A 20,589-nucleotide genomic window follows, 5' to 3' on the forward strand; every position below is an offset into this window, starting at 1 on the left:
TGTCACTTCAGAATGTACCCCCATCCTCATCACCAAGCCCCCAGAGAGGACTGAGGAGCTGTCTCAGAATCTGACTCTTTAAGACAAAGGTCCCCAACCCTTCTTTGAAGTATTGGATTGCCCAAGAAGCTTGTTTGTATTTAATACATAAAACCTCAAATGAACTTCCTGGCCAACCCAATACTTCTATTGGATGTTATCCAGTTTCAGGAGAGGTTTGTGGGCAGGAAAATGCTGGTGGGAAAGAGGACTTTTCTGCTGGCTAAAATAATCCCCTTTCATTTTCCTTCCAGCTTCTCTCTGGCGATCTTGGAAGAGGGAGCTGTTTTGGAAGAAGGGGCCTTGGCCAAGTTGGACCTGCCTGGGAGAGGCACGCCTCTCCCAGCTAAGCCTTTGGGAAGGAGCAGAATTTCTGTCTCAAGTCAACACTTGGGGGAATCTGAAGTTGAATTGAGCCCTAGCCCACCGGTTGGGAGTCCTCGCCTTCATTTTCTTGCCATTTGAAAACACAGCCAGGCTAATTTACACAGCCTTTCTACAGCCAGGCACTTGAGGAAGCATACTTCATCTGCTCTTCTCTTCAGTTTCGAAAGGCGGGTGTTTTGCAAATGAGCAAACTGAAGTGAGGGGATACAGTGATCAATGAGCGGGGATGGGATGCCAGCCCTGACTCCCCTGGTTCCAAAGTTACTCCCTCAGTTCAGTTCAGTTGCTCAGTCATATCTGACTCTTTGCCACCCCATGGACTGCAGCACACCAGGCTTCCCTGTCCATCACCAACTCCCGGAGCTTACTCAAGCTCATGTCCATCGAATCGGTGATGCCATCCAACCATCTCATCCTCTGTCACTCCCTGGGTCAAGTCACTCCCTGGGGCAAGTTTAATTTCCAGAAATGATGAAAAAGCACCTGTGCTCTAGCTAGTAGGTTGGAATCAGCAGGAGTTTTGTGCCCCTTTCCCAGCCGGTCACCAAGCTAGTTGCTGTCATTTGTCCTATGGAGGATCCCCTGGACCCCAGAAGGAAGAGGGATAAAAAGGCGAAGTGGTGTCCCCGTGCCGCTCTGACTGATGTCTTTGCAGGGTCTGGCCCCCTCTCCACCCCTCCTGATGGTCAGGAGTCTGTGGGGAGATGATAAGCGGATAGATACAGGGGACAGCAGGGGAGCACGCTCTCTGCCAGGTGGCTGATGGGCAGCCAGGAACCTGCTTCCCATTCTTCCTGCATCCCGGCATGTCCTCCTTCACCAGCACAAGAGTTAGATATCTCGAAACACTGAAGTTTTCATCTCCTCTTGATTGGGCTCTACAGCAGTTTAAAAAGCTTCTGCCTGAAAGCGAGAATCATGTCACACCTTAATAGCCTCATTTCTAGGGCGACGGGGGCTTTTTAAACTCCCCGAGGCTTGGTGGGGATGTCTGAGCGGCGGGCTTTGTTTGTCTCCTGTGCATTTCTATTCAGGGAGCCTTCTCTGAGAAGTCTTTCATTGAGCGCACAGTCATCCAAAGGGAAAGAGAAACATGCTCTACATGAACATTAGTGGCAGCTGAAATTTGTCACACCGGAGATCAAAAAGCACAGCCAGGTAAAGGAAGACAAAGAGGACGAAGCAGGATGGAAGAAGAGAGGGCACCCAGATGGTTGGAAGGGTTGGGGGTGGGCGTGGTGATGCTTCAGGTTAGGGTCTTACCCCTCTGAAGAAGCGCGGAAGGGGAGAGCTTTCTCTGGGGGCAGATGTATTCAATGGCAGGCTTCCCAGGTGGCTCAGTGGTAAAGAATCTGCCTACCAGTGCATGAGACAGAGGCCATGAGCCTTTGATCCCTGAGTTGGGAAGATCCCCTGGAGAAGGAAATAGCAACCCACTCCAGTGTTCTTGCCTGGAAAATTCCTTAGACAGAGGAGCCTGGTGGGCTACAGTCCATGGGCTCACAAAGAGTCAGATATGACTGAGTGAGCATGCAAGCACGTATTCAGTGGCAGAAGGATTCTTGGTCCTGGGAAGGGACCTTTGAGAGGCACCCTGGGTGGGGACCCTCAACTGGGCACCTCCTGCGGAAATCGTGGGGCCACAGCCCGCCCCCTGGGGGCGGTGCTCCATCACATCAGGGTGTCCCACTCACCATTTGCCTGCAAGACAAAGTCCCTGTGTGTGGCTGGACACATGCGTCTTATGTGTACTGACCTGTGTTTGTGAAGCCAACTGGTACCAGTCAAGTTTATTTCAAATGAGCCCATCCAGAGTTGCAGGTGGCTTTATAAGATTGTCCGTCGAACCTGCAGTGCTCTGCGGGACAGAAAAACTGGCAGGCAGGGTGACATGTCACATAGGAAAGCAAACTTCACCCTCATCACAGGCTCTTTTCCTCCCAAAGCCCGTCTCACTGAAAAGGAGTGTGTGGGCACGGAGGCATGTTTGTGACCTAGTTCTGAAAGGCTGGATCCTATGTTGCTTTAATTAAACAGTACAAGACTCAGACGGTGCCTCCTTCGCTGGGGGATCGGCTACAAGGTGGAGGCATCAGGGCCTCCCTTTGTCTTTCCATACTGTGCTTTTTAACAAGGAACACGAACACAGAGGAACAGAACATTACTGCCTCCCTGGAATACAGCAGGGCTTCTCCTGCCCAGCCTTCCTAACCACAGCACCAAGAGGGTGTGGCTCCTCAAACAACTAAGTTCTTTTGGTGATAATCACGCAGCTTCCCTCCCACAACTGTGTCTTCACCAGAGTGATATGCTGGGCACGTGCCTGGCCTTTGGAGTAGGACTCGCTTCTGTTTCCCATTACCCGACCTTGGGCAAGATGCTCAAACTTCCCGAAAAACATCAAGTTTTCTCCTGGGCAAATTCAAACAGGCGGAACACCTACTCTGCAGAACTTTTTTGGATTCATATTAATACATGTAAGTCATCTGGTACGACCTCCAAGCCCCTGCGATATCACTCCATCAGGAGGCTCTTCCAGCCCTAGGAGGGAGCTCCTGCCGCACCGTGGACCCCACCTCCCCTTGAGCATTTAGCAAAAACACGGTCCATTCAGTTCATCAAGCACCTCCTGGTTAATGAGCGCCTACTGTGTGTCAGGTGGCATCGGAAGCACTCATCTTATCACAGCCGATGAAGCACTACTATTGTCCTCATTTGCACATCAGTCATTTGAGGCACAGAGCAGCTAGGTAACCTGCCCCAGGCCACACAGCAGAACTGAGATTTTACACAGGTGGGTTGGAAAGCATTTCTCTCCCCCACCACACCGCGCTGCCACGGGGCCTTAGTCACTTCTTCCGTGGCCTCTTCTCTGTCACCCTGTACGTGCCGGGAGGGCAGGGACCACACTGCCCTTGTGCCTTGCTGAGTCTGCCAGTGCCGGTACACGGTAAGCAATGGTGTTTTTTGAGAGAATGGTTATTGTTTTTCAATGATTACTTTAGCCTGCCTTATTCCCTGTGGGTAAAGGACTCCACAAATTCATGACCCACTAAGTTGCCCCATTAAATGTATTCTCCATGCATGTTTTTCAAAATTCACATACGGCTTCTGGGTTTGGGGGATTTTTCAGAGTTTGTGAAGAACTGCAGCCCAAGCTACCCTTCAGACATAACAGGCTTCCATCAGGGACCACTTTCCACCCAAAGGTGCAAGAGTCCACACTTTGCATCTTTTTATACTGATTTCTAACACAATTCCACAGTGATTAGAGAATAGACTCTATATAATTTCAATACCTTTAGATCATGAAGTTTTTGCACCTTATTTTATGTCCCTGGATGTGTTCCATGGCTCCTAGTTTATAGTCTACGGAAACATGTGTGAAAATTGTAAAAATCTTAGTTCTATTGCATTCATTTATGGTGATTTTCACATCTACTATATTCTTCTACTTCTCTGTATATCCATTCTATCAATTTTTGAGAGTTTGATATTAAAACTCCAACTAAAAATCTTAATTTATCTACTTAAAAATAATTGTAATAGATAGCATAACTATATGTAACTTTGTTCTGTATTTTCCAAGACTCCTACAAATGTGTTATCATACTTTAATAATTTAAAAAAGAAAAAAGAAAGAAAAAAATGTCCCTGATGCAATAAAAAAAATTAAATTAAAAAAAAGAATCAGTGTTTTAAGTAAGCTTCGGGCCATTCTTTGCACCCTGCCGTTAGGAGAGCCCTGAGTGAGAAACTTTGAGAGCAAAGATCAGAGGGAAGGGAGGAGTGAGCACACAGACGCAGTGACCTCTGCAAAGTACAGCAAGCATTAACAGAAAAAAGGCCAAGGCAGGAAACTGAGGGCCAGTACCTCCCAGCTGCCCTGCGCAGGGACCACAGCTCCCTCAGAGGCTCAGCTGCTCCTAGATCCCACACAGAAGTGAAGTCATATGATGTTTGTCTTTCTCTGTCTGACTTATTCACTCAGTATGACAATCTCTGTGCCTATCCATATTGCTGCAAATGGCATTATTCCATTCTTATTTATGGCAAAGTAATATTCTATTGTATACAGTCTTTAAAAAATGATCCAAATGAACCTATTTACAAAATGCAAATGGAGTCACTGATGTAGAAAGCAAACTTATGGTTTCCAAGGGGGAAAGGAGGAGGGATACATTTGGAAATTGGGATGAACATATACATACTACTATATGTAAGAGATGGAGAAGGCAATGGCACCCCACTCCAGTACTCTTGCCTGGAAAATCCCATGGACGGAGGAGCCTGGTAGGCTGCAGTCCATGGCTCGCTAAGAGTCGGACACGACTGAGCGACTTCACTTCCACTTTTCACTTCCATGCATTGGAGAAGGAAATAGCAACCCACTCCAGTGTTCTTGCCTGGAGAATCCCAGGGACGGGGGAGCCTGGTGGGCTGCTGTCTATGGGGTCGCACAGAGTCGGACACGACTGAAACGACTTAGCAGCAGCAGCAGCATATGTAAGAGAGATAACTATTAAGGACCTACTGTATAGCATAGGGAACTCCATCAATACTCTCTAATGACCTATATGGGAAAATAATCTGAAAGAGAGAGGATATATGTGTATGTAGACCTGAAACTAACACAGCATTGTAAAGAAGCTATACTCTTATAAAAATTAATTTTTAAAAAAGAGAAGCTCAGCTGCTTCAAAGGAAAATGATTTCCAAGTCTGGCAAGGGTGTCTGGGACAAGAAGGCCCAGGTCTCTTGAACTGGAAAAATGAACGAGAGAAAAACCTGAATCTATAAGTAAAAATAGAAAGTTCAGTGAAAGACAAGATGGTGGAAGAAGAGAGGCTCTGCTATAGAGGAAAGAAGCCCAGATCCATGGGAAGACCTTGAAAGCATGGCACTCAGGGAAGGGGCCAGACGCAGAGGACCCGTGTTGTGGAGTCCTCGTATGAGCTCTGACCAGCATCACCATCACTCCCCGGGGTGTCATCCAGCCAGTGGTCCCTGAGCTCAGACCCTGAGCTGTGAGAACAGCTCTGTCACCATAAACGTTTGTAAGATTTTGTCCCTGGAACCCGAGTGATGCTCCGTCACCCCACCAGCCGGCCATGGCTGGTGTCATCCTCACTGTGATGGACAAGCAGGTTGGACGCTGGGAGCATCTTTGTCAAGTGATCTGGGGCAGAAATGTCAGCATTGACACAACTGAGCTGATGCAGGATCACATTTCCACTTAGAATTATTCTCATTTCCAAAAAAGCAAAGGACACATTTTTAATGGGTGGGGTGAACTTGATAATTCACGAAAGGACTCATAGAACAGGCCTGAATGGCAGCACTTCCAATGAGAGCTTCTGAGGCTTCTGGAGCCAGAGGTTTGTCCAGTATCTCTTAAGACCTTAAGATTTTAGGTTTTTCCTTATTCCCCTCTTCAGCCTGTCCTTCCCCTGGCCCCCAGGGCCCCTCTGGTCATGTGGAACCAGTCCCCTTCTTACCAAGAGGGACAGAAGCAGAGCAAGAAATCTTCCTTTCAAACCAGCTCCTAACCCTGGCTTAGCCCTTACCAGCCCCCTGCCTTGCTCTGTCTGCTCTGAAGGCAAAATTTCAGCTGCATCATTTTTCCAAATTTAAAATGTACGGCTTCTCCAAGGAGTCGCTCTCGCTCCTAAAGCCTCTGCTCTTCAAGGTAGTACCTGGTGGGACTTTTAATCACAGGCAATTGATATTCTACTGAGCATCTTCATAAAATAATCTGCAAACAAGAGGCTGCAGGCTCTAAGCCTCCCTTTCTCCCTCCATCGCTCCATCTCTCTCTCTCTCTTTTTTAAAAAATACAGCTCACAGCTTAATAAAAATACAACCCAAGCGAGAGCAGGACCCCTTCGCACTTTGCCCAACAATATTATCCTTTTAAGAGTTTTATTAATCGGTTTAAAGTTGTGATGTATTTGGCTGAGAGGTGCAAGGTGCCTTCCCCCGCTGACAAAATTGTCCTTGCATTTCAGGAGCTGGCACGGTTGGTTCAATTAACAGAATGGCCAGGAAAAGAGGGTCAGCCTGGGAGAGCTCAAGATTCACACTGTGTGTGTGATGAGATGAGCCGCTGTGTGGCTCTCCTGCTGCACCCCCTTGCAACACTCAGACACAGACAGACACACACACACACACATGCACACACACACGCCCACCACAGGCAGGCACACCAAGACTCCCTTCCAGAAAAAAACAGCATCAAGGTAGAAGAAAAGAGCTCCAGATTTTGTTTTTATCTCCTTAGCTGTTAAGGAATTTGTAATTCATTCTGCCAGGAAGACTTACTAGCTTGCAAGAGCAGACAAATGCCTCTGTCAACGTAGCAGCATCCTTCCAGCTCAATCAGCGTGGCTCGGGAGGAGTCCCCTAAATGTTTAATTTCTTCCCGCACCGTGAGTGCTGTGATAGGTCTTATCAGGATTGTATTGACTGCACAAAATGAGTCACGGTGTGGGGTGGTTTTCTTGAAGGGAGAGATGTGAAAGGCACGCACCAGGAACCCATTTAACAGGTTTCTAATAATATCATCTTCTATCGACATCACATTTCCCTTCCCAACCACTTCAGTCTGGGCTTGTACACAGAGGCTACCCATCTTCCTCGAAGATGCACTGTTTTCTAGCTTGGGGCTGCCAGGACTGAAGGTAAAACAAAGGTAGGACTTGCTGCATTTGGAGACAAATTGGCATAGGCATCAAGGTCTCTCTTGAGAACTGACTGATGAAGCAGACACTACAACACGCCTGTGGTCTTGCAGGAACAGAGGGAGTGTGGAGATTTCAGCAAGATGTGCTGGACGGCGCTTATCAGAAGCAACATGCAGAGCGCCCGCAGGGACTCGAGGCCCAGTAGAGACTGCTCAGATATGTTTCTAGCACACATGCAAAATACATCAAATGTATGATTAATTTTTGCTCTAAAAACGTAGAACAGAGAGGCACTTATTTGCTCACACATTCGTTCATTAAATATTTATTTGGTGCTAAGGAAGGGCCAAGCACTGTTCTCAAGATGCTTCTAGATAAGAAGGGGAAGGAGCCGTGAAAACACAGGTGCTCACCCAGCGTGGAGAACGTTAACCATCGAGTGACCCCTGGTCAGTGAGGGCACACAGGAAGAGGGGTGCCCAGGTCTGAGAGGGGACACGTGGGGAGAGGGACCCCCAGGTCTGAGGAGCACACGGGGAGAGGGACCCCTAGGCATGGAGACACACAGCAAGAGGGACCCCCAGGTCTGGGAGGACAGGGACAGGCACTCTCAGGTCTGTGTGTGAGTTGATGTTGACATATTTGTATGTGAGTTGAGGCTGTGTGTGTAAGTTGATGAGCGTGTGTGCATGTGCGAGTTTATAAGACTCTGGGTGTGTGTGTGAGAGAGAGTTGATGAGGTTGTGTGTGTGAATGTGTATGTGTGAGCTGATGATTATATGTGTGTGTTAGTCGAGACTGCGTGTGTACATAGATGAGTGTGTGTGTGTGTGTGTGTGTGTGTGTGTGGTGAGAATATTCTTGAACAGAGGACAGTGGGAGTGAAGACTCGGGCCGGGGGTTGGAGCCTCACAGGCCAGGGCTGCAGTGTCAGGACTGGCTGCACCCAGGTGAAGGAGAGCAGGTGGAAAGCTATTTTTTGATCCTCGGTTTCTTTCTCAGGAAAATGGAGTCATCACTAACCTTCGGATTCCGACATCTCACGCAGCAACAGGGGGCATTCAGGTCTGGGAGGAAAAGCTTTGCACAGAACACCCACTGGGCGCCCCACTGAGGCCCTCCTGATCTGACTTTGGGTGATGCGGGCTCCCTGGCAGGGTGAGGACGGGTACCAGGAATGTCCCTGCCCGGCAGCAAAGCAGCACACGAGCCTTGGAGGTTGTTTTGAGAAACAGGGAAGAAGCCCTGGAAACCTGCTGGAGAGGTGGATGAGAACTGGGGTGGGAAGCCAGGCAGCCCATCAAGCCTCAGGGACAGACAGGAAAGTGAGAAAACAGATGCCAGCGCCTCGCATTATTTTTATCTCCGTGGAAAACAAGGGGCCACTGTCTCAGGGGAGGGGGTCATTTGACACTGAATCAGTTTGATGCTTTTAATAGTGATGGTGCCCAGTTATTTGAAATTGATCCAAGGGTACTGAATAAAGTCTGATTCCTTAAAAATACTTGGCATTTGGCTTCGATGCTGAGCCAGAGCTGGACGGTCAGCTGCTTAAAGGGCAGTGGGTGGAGACCAGGACCCCGGTGAGGACCCCACAGCCCAGGAAATCAAAAGCACATTCAGCAGAAGGGTCATCCTGGCCCACCCGGGCTAGCGCCCCGACCCGGAGAGAGACCCGAGAACAGGGACAGGAGAAGGGCACAGACAGAGGGTACCCGGGGAAGAGGGCAAAATACAAAGATTTTCTTGCAACCTTCCCCCGAGAGGGGCTGCTGGAAATTCCATTTAGACAGCGATGTCCTTGACAAATGGAGAATTTTTTCCCCGCTACCTGATAAATAACTTGGAGTTAAAGTTAATATATATTTTTTTGTCTTCAGGAAAGAAATAATCATTAGCTTCAGCAGCAAAATTGGAGTTAAGGCTTCTGTGATATAATAATAATAATTTGCGCTCGCAAGGCTTCTTTCAAGCAAAGGTCTCGGAAGCTTTGCCAAACATTAATTAATTAAGCCCCGCAGACTCCCCCCAGGAGGCAGGTAGCTATTATCTCAGCTCTCCAGATGTGGAAACTGAGGCCCAGGGAGGTGAAAGCGATTTGCCCAAGGTCATCATGGGAATGAGGAGTGGGACGGAAATTGAAATTGCAAAACCTGCCTCTGTGCCTAGAGGTGGGGATGCCTCTGCCGCCTCCCCCTCTGGGGTGCTGGAGGGGTCAGGTCTGCACAGGGGAGAAAGGAGCCGGCTGGTGCCTCGTGTCTGCGCAGGACAAGGAGAATTTCACCCCAAGAAGCATGCTTAAAGTGACAGGAAAGACTTCCCAAGCTATGAATTTCTTCTGCAAGATTTAGGCTGCTCATGCAAAGGCAGTACCTGCTGAAATTAATTTGGAAATGAACAGGGAGTGGTCAGGGAAGACATGACGGCAAAAGGTTTTTAGAGAGAAAGCTCCATGCCACACTTTTCATGGGATTATTTATACCCAACCCTGATGTGGAGCCTGAACATGAGAAACACAAAGAAAGGGCTCTGAAGGTGAATTGCAGATGGAAGTAGGGCCTTCAGATAGGTCCCCCGTGTCTGCTGAATCCCCTGGCTTCATTCTGCCTGAGATGCCCTCAGCTCTGCCTGGCCTCCTGTGGAATCGGTTGGGAAGGTTGTTTGCAGTCGGAGCCCCGGAGCCCAGAGCCTCTCTGCCTCCACGCCTGGTTTAGCAGCTGACAAACACCATCAGCGAATTCCCCACCCTCTCCCCCACCCTCCTGTCTTGGGTGCTGTTGACATATTTTGATATTTCCTCATGAGATTAAACTTCACATAATGAATTTGATTTTTCACTTCTTTCTTTCTTCTCTCCTGAACTGCAGCTTCTGAGAGTTTATCTGTTGCAAGATGGATCACCCAGAGACTCACGGGTGCATCTTTCTTTACACTTCACCTCCCCCCACTGTGGTTGCGAAATAGACTCCCCCTCTATCCATCATAAGTCAGCGTGACAGGGCTCTTGGTCCCCAGGCCGGGCTCACTGTATCATTCTTCTCTCTGTCCTGCTTCAGTGCTTGGCTGACTTTCTTGGGAACAGTCAAGACCTTTATAAAAGACTTTAAATTGTGGTAGAGCCAGACCACACACACAAAATATATATATATATATATATATATATATATATATGTATGTATGTATGTATGTATATACTAATAGCAATCAGAAGGGAAATGATGAACTTTAAAAATAATATAAGAGAAAGTTATTTCTAAATTTCTTTTCCCCGTGGACTCTTCTCTGTTTAAATGGGATATTGCAAAATTCTAATAAATCCAGTCTTTTCCCTGACATGTTATCAATCTTCAAACGTCCCGAGAGGGGAAAGGGTAAATCCTATTCACCTGATTTTACAGGTTGGGAAAATGAGACCAGAGGAGGAGAAGAGGAAAGGTGCCAATGTAAGGCCAGGGGGATGCAGCAAGGGAACGTGAGGGGTGGTGAGTAACGCCCCAATGTGATAGGAACGGTGAACAAAAGTAGGATGCTGACAAATTGTCCTATATCACTCCTCCTCCTACCTGTCCCCTGGTGGGAACTGAAGGAACAAAAATAGATTCAGATTTCAACAGACGAAAAATCCATTTGCAGTGCTGAAACCAAAGGTCGCTGGACTGGGAGTCTCCAGACCAGGACAAGCTCGGATGCAAACTGCTGACATGAATTAAGGTAAATGTACAACCTTTGGGTGGGTCGAGAATGGAACACAGAGTCTATTTCTAAAATGATCGGTCTAAATGGAAGACTTCCAAATTCTTTCCAAATGCTAAGATTCTTCGATGTTATTACCAGTGGGGTTTTGGACATTAAAAGTTACCAAGGAGGGTTCAAGAATGCTGCTACAATGGAAGATGTTTAAAATTAAAATAAGTACCCATGGTGGGAAGAGTTTGATGAGGGCCGCTCTGTAATCCAGGACCAGCTCTGAATGAGCCCCCTGGCTGGCCAGCAGCTACCTCTGTGATCTGGACAGTAGGAAGTCTTACGAGGAGAGGGTCAGCAGAACAATCTTCTAGATCTGCCTCACACCCCCAGGCATTCAACCAGGGGCGTTCCATCCTTTCTAGTAGATGCTGCGGAAATACATTATGATGCTAAGGAGCCTCCTGATTGGCAGTCAGTTTCATGGGATGTGGAGAGTGATCCAGGGCAGGGGTCCTCAACCTCTGGGATCTAATGCCTGAAGATCTGAGGTAGAGCTGATGCAGTAATAATATAAATAAAGTTCACAACAAATGCAATGCACTTGAATCATCCTGAAACTATCCCCCACCTCCGCCTCCTTCTCTGGAAAATTGTCTTCCACAAAACTGGTCCCTGATGTCAAAAAGTTCAGGGACCATTGATACAAGGGCTGCGATGAAGTGCCTGGTCCCAGCTCCTGTTCTTGGGTTGGTCTCCCCACCACCGGTTCTGGAAGATTCCATCCACTATCCTCTCCCTCTTTTTTTCTTCACAACTACAGCATGGGCAGGCTGAACCTTTGCTTCCAAATGTTATTGGAAGATTTAATTAAGCACCATTTGAAATTTTTGAATGGAAATTGCCACATTACTCATGATTATTATCCATTTTCTTTAAACATAGGGCCAACTGCTAAGCTGTTAGGCGCAAGCCTGGAAATTACAAAAATATTCAAATATCCATTATCTGCAACTCTGTTTGCCAAGCATCCTATCTAATCAGGGAAAGCCTGCTGGAACAGATGGGCCTTACTCCATGCCCTAGAAGCCAAGAAACCTGGACACGATAGGATCGCGTGAATCAAAGTGCCAAATGTTGCCGCCACTACGGAGAACTCATTTTCCACCCGGCCAAAGACAGACTGTGCTGTGCTTTTCCATGATCGCCTGGTTTCTACCTGCAGCAAGTCCTCTGATTCCAACCCAGGAAGGTAGGCATAGGCATTCCTGAGAGACAAAAGATAGGGGTCAGATGGCCTGAAGCAGGAGTCCCAAGCTCTCTCCAGGGGGACAGGAAAGACAGCAGACTTTCAGGAAAGGGCTGTTCAAAGCTTCCTAATGCAGGTGCTTCGACATAGAGAAAATGCCTTCATTTCAACTTTATATTTATGAGTAGTTTACAGAAAGCTTTCCAGCCAAAGGAAACAAAATTGGTAAACACAGTAAGTAATAGATTCAACAAATACCGCTAAGGATAAAGAACTCATTTACATTTAATGAGACAGCGATTGTTTATTAAATAAGAAATGGTGGTGTTTATGAAGATGGCCTTAAAGCTTTTTCAAGAAGAATACATTAAGCATTAAATATAGCTTTTCATATTCAAAAGATGCAACTGGAGGAAAGGGGGAAGGGAGGGACCAGCAAAATAATGAAGGAAGAAAGAGGCTGATAGTTTCTTCTGGCATACAGGACATCCACCAAACAAAAATGTAATGGAAAATAAATTCCACAAAAGGTTCCCTTCCTTGGATGTTATACCATAGGCTGACTTCTAAGTATTGTTTTTTAAAGAAAAAACAGTATATGATTACTAGAGAATGTATGGCATGTAGGAACATATATTCTGGTCCTGACCCTGTATAATGGATTTTTGAATCAAAATTTCTGCAACTATGTTTGCATAAGAGGATATATGTTAGTTGCAACTATCTCTATAATTTCTAAGTGAGGAAAACCAGGGCTTTTCATCTAGAAAAGAGGAAAAATCCCCAACCTCCCATGAAAGATAAGACCGAGCAAAATTGTGACAGCATAGCAAAGACATTTCTGTCTAAGATTTGCAAAGATCAGCTGAATCGCAGGATTTATCTGTGACTTTTACCTACAGGGTCTTCTAAACACATGTGGTGCAGCAACTGTGTTCATTCATTTTGGGGGCCAAGTCATTTTTTTTACCTTGCTGTTTTATGTTCTAAATAATACCATACACATCGTCAGAACACCTGAATTTGAGTCCTGGTGGGCCGCTAGCAAGCTGTGGTAGAAAATTCTAGTTTTTACCAATATTGTATCTTCCTGTTTTAATGGGTGGTCTACATTTTCCCTCCACTGATGCAGTTAGGTCTCCATGGGACATTGTTCTGTCCAATAGGATGAGGACAGAGGTGATGGGTACCATTTTCACGTCATGCTTTTGGAAAGAATGAAAGTATGATTCCCTTGTCTCCTTATCCCTCTCTGCTGCTTGGGTTATAGGTGTGATGGCAAGTGCTGAAGCAGCCACTTTGGAACTGGAGTTAAAGGCTGTGGCTGTCAAGATCACCCTACCAGTCCTAGGCCATCTACCAACATGAGAGAGAAATATATTTCTACCTTGATTAAGCCATTGTCTTTGGAGTTGCCCTTATTAAAGCGCTTTTTCTTGACTAACATAAAACCCAATTATAATGGCCTTTGAAACTAAGGTATTATTTTACACTTTCTACCTCTGGGTTTTAAATACAAACTTCTTAAGGGCCAGGACTATAATAAAGTTGAGACAACTTTATTAAAGCAAACACACCATGCTTTTCCTATAGATATTAAGGAGAAGGATTACAGCAAATAAAGGGGAAGCAGGGCTTCCTGGGGGCTCAGTGGTAAAGAATCCGTCTTTCAATGCAGGAGACACGGGTTTGATCCCTGATCCGGGAAGATCCACATGCCTCGGAGCAACTAAACCCGTGCCCCACAGCTGCTGAGCCTGTGCAAGAGAGCCCAGGAACCACAACCCCTGAAGCCCATGCCCTAGAGCCTGTGCTCTGCAACAAGAGAAGCCACTGCAATGAGTAGCCTCAGAGCATCAGATGAATCAACCACAGAATCCGCTACATTCAGGGAGGTGAATTGCAAAGCACAGACCCATACGCTTCTGTGCATCATAAAGCTGATAAAACATGATGGACTTAATTTTTAAATGTGCCTCACAAGTAGAACTAAAAAATAAGTCTACTACTAGTTTTAGGTCAGGGAGCCTAGGCTTCCTGAAGGAAGAGGGTGTATGAACTTTAAAAGTGTGGAAGATCTTTACACCATAATTCAGTCATGATGATGGAGGAGGTATGCTTTCATCGAGACGAGAATCCTTTCACATCTGTGAAAAAGGATTCTCGATTCCACTGTGCTCTCAAACGAGAAGCCTGGAGCCCAGAGAGCTGAGGTGGCTCTCGGAGGTCAGGAGTCCAGGGAGAGATGGAGGTCATGGCCCAGGTTCTGCGGATCCCACCCTCCTTTCCCGTTCCTCTGAGCCAGCTCACTCTTCCCAGAACATCCCACTGGTGGCACCCACGTCTCAGCCACAAGACAAGTGCCCAGTCACTTACTGCACACTACACACAGCCTCTTTTTCCCTCCCAAGGTCACTGGCTTAGCTGGAGAGAGAAGATTCATCTACATACTTGCTTCGAGAAAAGTGGTCGCCACAACTGCCTCTGGGATGAATTTTTCCGTCCTCTGAAGCCTCCCCCGACACTCAGAGCACCCAGCCTGGCCTCAGCCTGCCCCTTCTGGACCCACAAGCCCACCACACACATAAACACGGAGCCACAAAGCCCAGCCCGAGGGCTCCAGCTGTGCACAGCTTCCCTTCCTGGGAAACCCAGAGAAAATAATTTGCTTCAAAACACTAGAAGGAGCAGCTCCTGCATATCTGATTTATGATTTATGACCTAAGTTATGTGCAGGGGGGCGGGGGGAGGATAATGGGAGTGGGAGGAATTGGGAGATTGGGGTTAACACATATATAGTGTTGATAAAATAGATAAATATATACTATTGATAAAATAGATTACGAATGAGAACCTACTGTCCAACACAAGGAACTCTACTTAATGCACTGAGGTGACCTGGATGAGAAGGAAGTCAAAGGGAGGGGCTATGTGTTTATTACGGCTGATTCACTTTGCTGTACAATAGAGACTATAGCAACATTGTAAAGCAACTATGCTCCAATCAAAATTAATTTAAAAAAGACTAAGTTACAAGTCACCTGAAATTTTCCTTTGTAGCCACACACACACACATATATATCAAGATAGCATGGAAGTTATCCCATCATTAGCGCTCTGACTTCCCTTCCACGTAGGATAATATAATAATTAGTGATGACAATCTCTAGTATTGACAGCACGGTCTCCTCAGATACACAGATTTTTTCACTTAATTCTCAAAATTGCTGATGAGACAGGTGCGGTTCTTACACCTTCCCCCCACCCAGAGGAGGGTGCTAAGACAGAGAGCTGCAGTCATTTTTGCAAGGATTCACAACTTGTAAGTGGCAGACCCAGGCTTTCAACCCAGACATTCTGATTTACCCATTATTAAATACCATTTCCAATAAGAGTGTAATCTGAAGTATGAAGTGATAATACCCTGCCTTTAATATAATCTATATATAACAGACTGTTTTCCCAAATTTACAATGATATTCCACTACCTGCTTCACTCTGGGGATTAGGGAGGGAGGTGATGATGACTTTTTCTGTTTTAGTGGACTGGTTTTGGATGTGGGGAGCTGATTTTGGGGGCTGGACCATAAAGAGGGCTGAGCGTCAAAGAATTGATGCTTTCAAATTGTGGTGCTAGAGAAGACTCTTGAGAGTCCCTTGGACAGCAAGGAGATCGAACCAGTCAATCCTAAAGGAAATCAACCCTGAATATTCACTGGAAGGATTAACGCTGAAGCAGAAGCTCCAATACTCTGGCCACCTGATGCGAAGAGCCACCTCTTGGAAAAGACTCTGATGATGGCAAAGATGGAGGGCAGGAGGAGAAGCGGGTGACAGAGGATGAGATAGATAGCATCACCAACTCAATGGACATGAGTTTGAGCAAACTCTGGGAGATGGTGGAGGGCAGGGGAGCCTGAAGTACTGCAGTCCATGGGGTCACAAAGAGACATGACTGAGCAACTGAGCAACAACATCCCTCAGAGGCTGACATCAGAGGCATCCTTGTTTCTCTCCTGGCACCTCGTGCAGCTCTGACTCCTGTTCCCAACCTTCGGGCTCTGTTTGCCTGTTATCTTAAGCCCTGAGGACACGTTCTCCACCACGAAGCTCTCACAACACAGACTTTCTCCCACTGGACACTCAAACAGCATTTCCTGGTGAAAGCAAGAGGCTTTCCTTGAACTTTGGTCCCTTGGAGGCTGGTTCACCTCCCCTGAGGTGTGTGCGTGGATCTGGAGGCACCCAGAGACAGGATCTTTGCCCCTCTGCAATAAGGAATTCTTCCTTCTTTGCTACCCAGAGGCCTGCGACTGGGGGCTCAAAGTACATTGTCACTGCTTGGCATTTAAAAATGTTCTACTAAGTTAATCCCCTGAGGGCAGTGACTGCTCTTTCTGGGCCCCAGGGGACTGTCATCTTCCTAAGAGAGGAAAGAGGAGGCAGGAGCAGGGACCTTTCCTGCCTGGGCAAGAGTTCCAAAGGCTCCTCTTCCCAGAGACCATCTGAAAACCTAGGCTAGCAATTGACCTGGGACAGAAGGATGAAAGTGAGCAAAGAGAAATGTTCCTAGGGGCTTCCCTGGCAGCCCAGTGGTTAAAAGTCCACCTTCCAATGCAAGGGCCTCAGATTCAATCAGGGAACTAAGCCCATATGATTCAGGACAACTAAGCCAGCACACCGCAACTAGAGAAGCCCTCATACTGTGACTACTGAGCCTGTGCGCTCTAGAGCCTGTGCCCCATGGCAGGAGAAGCCCATGAACACAACTAGAGAAAGCCTGCACACCCCAGTGAAGACCCAGGACAGTCAAAAAACAAAAGAAATATTCTGAGATAGTTCTATGCTTCACTCTTTGCTAGTAATAGTGTTAGTCGCTCAGTTGTGTCCAACTCTGCGACACCATGGACTGTAGCCCTCCAGGCTCCTCTGTCCATGGGATTCTCCAGGCAAGAAGACTGGAGTGGATTGCCATTCCCATTTCCAGAGGACCTTCCCAACCCAGGGATTGAACCCAGGTCTTCTGCATTGCAGGCAGATTCTTTACCATCTTAGTTAAAGGGAAGTGCCTCACTCATTGCTAATCTACCTGTAATTGGTTTTGTCACAGGCCAGAAACTTGGGGGACGCGCAGGCAGTTTAGGACCATTAGTTAATTCTTCTGTACTGAAGGTCTCTGCTTGACAAACCACATCATCACCAAGAAAAACTTGGGAACTACCAATGACTTTCAAATATTTTCACCCTTAGAAGACCATCTCCAATATAGGTTTAATCATAAAGGCCAAGGGACCACCTTGTCTAATGGAATTCTACTCAGGTTACCCGATGTTTTCTCTAAGAGCGAGACAAAACAAACAAAGAAAATGGCACAAGGAGTAACTTGACTTTGACCACAGGTTGGGAAAAAACATCTATCTATCTTCCCTGGTGGCTCAGATGGTAAAGAATCTGCTTGCAATTCAGGAGACCCCAGTTGGATCCCTGGGTCAGGAAGATCCCCTGAAGGAGGAAATGCAACCCACTCTGGTATTCCTTCTTGGACAATCCTATGGACAGAGAAGTCTGGCAGGGGACAGTCCATGGAATCACAAAGAGTTGGACATGACTGACTGCTTAATTCTTTCACTTTTTCCCCATATATTCATGATGCATAGAACTAACTGGGTTAAATACATAGTGGTCCCTTAGTAAATTCATGACTTCTTTAAAAGAGCTGGGTTCTTACACCTTGCTAAGCTGATCACCCAGAGGCACCCTGGGTGGTTTAATTAGAAAGAATAGTGGGGTAGCTGCCATGCCGTCAACAGCCTCCATTCCCCAGGCAGGAGGAGGCTGGGAGGCCCTGCCCTTCAGAAGGAAAAGCAGAGCACACGCAGACAGAGACTGGGTTTCTCAAAGAAATAAGGGAAAAACAGTCCATGTGATTTCAAAACAATTTTTTGAAGCTTAACTGCTCTTTGTACATAGCAAAGTTGTGTTAATGTATAACTTAATCTTAGAAATGTTTTTGCTGTTCCCTTGTGAACTTTTTAAGACAGTAGTCCAGAGAAATGGAAAAACTAGCAGAAATTAGAAGAATAGAGTGTTAAGAAGTAGATCCCATATTCTTTTGTGTTTATGGGTTATCCCTTCATAGAGGTGTGTGTTTGTGTGTGTATGTGTTTGAAGGTGACCTGAGAAAACTTTGTCTACTGTATTTAGAACCAGTATTTGTGGTAACGGCTTCCCAGGTGGCACAGTGGTAAAGAATTCACCTGCAAATGCAGGAGATGCAAGAGACGAGGGTTTGATTCCAGTGTTGGGAGGATCCCCTAGAGTAAGAAATGGCAACCTGCTCCAGTATTCTTGCCTGGAAAACTCCATGGACAGAGAGCGTGGTGAGCTATCATCCATGGGGTCATAAAGAGTTGGACACAACTGAACGGGCATGCATTCCCATTTGTAGAATACTCATTTCTAAGTTTCTCGATTCCTGAAGATCTTGATCTTCCCTGTTTGCAAAAGGTCATAAGTGACTAAATGTTGCTTTTGGTCAACAAGGGCTACACCACCAAATACTGCAGGGACCTATCTTCACAATAAGCCTGAAGCCTTGGACTATCGCAGTGTCATCCTGTAAGCCATTCACTGCTCACTCAGTCATTCGGTAACTGACTGAGATCATATGTTATGCCAGACATTGGTCTAGGAACCATGGACATACACGTAGCAAAGCTGTTTAGATGTTCACGTGATCTGATGAGGAGACATAACTGTCAACATGCAATGTCCAGAAAGCATGTTAAGTCACAACTTAGTCCAAGCTATCGGAGCAGTATAAAGGAGGGAAGAAAAACCTTACAAGATCTAACGTCAGGAAGACGAGCATCCATAGAGAAGGTGCCATTTGATTTGAGCTTTGAGCTATTGATAAATGAGTGGGATTGACTAGGCAAAAATGGGAATGAAGCTATTGGCAGCAGAGGGAACAGCAGGCCTGTGGGCTAAGAGGATTGAAAATAGCAAATGGTCAGCCTCATGGGAAATGGGAATGAAACCATATGTAGGTGTTAGGGCTCAGATAACTGTGTGTGCCACACAGAGAGGTCAAAACTTGATTTTACAGGTGATGGAGAAATGGTAAAGCCATTAAAAGTATGATCTAACCTAGTAAGATTCACATTTGAGGACTGCCTCTCTTGCGGGCTCGATCCCTGAGTCAAGATCATCCCCTGGTGGAGGAAATGGCAAACCTTTATTCTCCAGTATTCTTGCCTGGAGAATTCCATGGGCAGTGGAGGCTGGCTGGCTACATTCCATGAGGTTGCAAAAAGTCAGACATGACTGGTAACTGAGCACACATACAAAGTTGAACATGATAAAACTTTTTTATCGGAAGGAGGAGACAGAATAACTTGTGGGTTTCTAAGATAAGATGGCCTCACCATTCATCAAATTAGGAAACACAAAAGAAGGAGCAGAATTGGAGGCCAGAGGGGTGAATGAGATCACAGCCCTTAGAGTTGAGGCTGTCTGTGGGTCTTCTGGTCAACCTGTCTGGTGGATGGCTGTGAGTTCATCTAGTACGCAGGCAAGCAGAATTGGTCTCTGTTCTCATTTAGATTTTTTAAAATCTCTTTAAAAACTGTGGAATATAAAATAAAAAAGATGCATGAAGTATAGAAGTGCAACTGGGTGAATTATTGTCAACTAAATGCCCTGGTAACTATCACCCAGGCAACATCCAGAACCCAGGTGCCCCTTCCCCACCCATACTCCCCTTCTGCTGAACATCACTCCATCTGAAACTTTATCACAACCACTAACTTGGCTTTGTTCATTTGTTTTTGTTCTGTTTTGCCACCTAAGTCTGCATCTTTAAAAACAAGAGTTTAATTTTGTCTGTTTTGTGATGTCATACAGTGTGTGTTCTTTTGGATACTGCAGCTCAGTGTGATGTGTGTGAGTTATCCTCATTAAGTATACTTAGAAGTGACTAATTTTCAATGCTGTTTGACATCACATTGAATGAAGGGACCACAGTGGATGTCTTCATTCCACCATGATAGACATTCCAGTGTTTCCATCTTGCAGCGATTTTAAACAACCTGGTCAAGGACATTGCCACACAGCTCCTGAAACACGCATGCATACGTTTCTTATAAGTGGGAGTGGATTGTCTGGGTCATATGGTGCTCGTATCTTTGGTACATAAAGGCGACCCTTTTCCAAAGTGACTGTCCCAATTTGCAGCCCCACTGGCTGCGTATGAGGCAGACGCCACTCTAGTCTCACCAGCACCTGATGCTGGCAGGTTCCTTTTCTGTCCTTTCTGGCCCTCTCTCCTCTCTTCACCCTCCCTAACCTTCTCCCTCCTCCTCCCCACCTCCATCCTGTGGGTGAACTTTAGCACATATCTCACTGTTGTTTAGTCACTAAGTTGTGCCTGATGCTTTTGCAACTCCGTAGACTATAGCCTGCCTACCTCCTCTGTCTGTGAGGTGTCCCAGGCAAGAATACCGGAGCGGGTTACCATTTCATCCTCCTAAAAGACAGGACTCCAGA

The 20,589-nt window shown here is 46.4% G+C and overlaps 1 protein-coding gene across 3 annotated transcripts in view; it reads right to left on the bottom strand.

The window, feature by feature from the left end:
- NTM (neurotrimin) overlaps positions 1–20,589 on the bottom strand; it is a 1,022,340-nt gene that overhangs the window by 829,187 nt on the left and 172,564 nt on the right. The window lies entirely within an intron of this gene.

This window comes from Cervus canadensis, chromosome 29, assembly GCF_019320065.1.
Source record: "Cervus canadensis isolate Bull #8, Minnesota chromosome 29, ASM1932006v1, whole genome shotgun sequence".
Classification (NCBI taxonomy): Eukaryota; Metazoa; Chordata; class Mammalia; order Artiodactyla; family Cervidae; genus Cervus; species Cervus canadensis.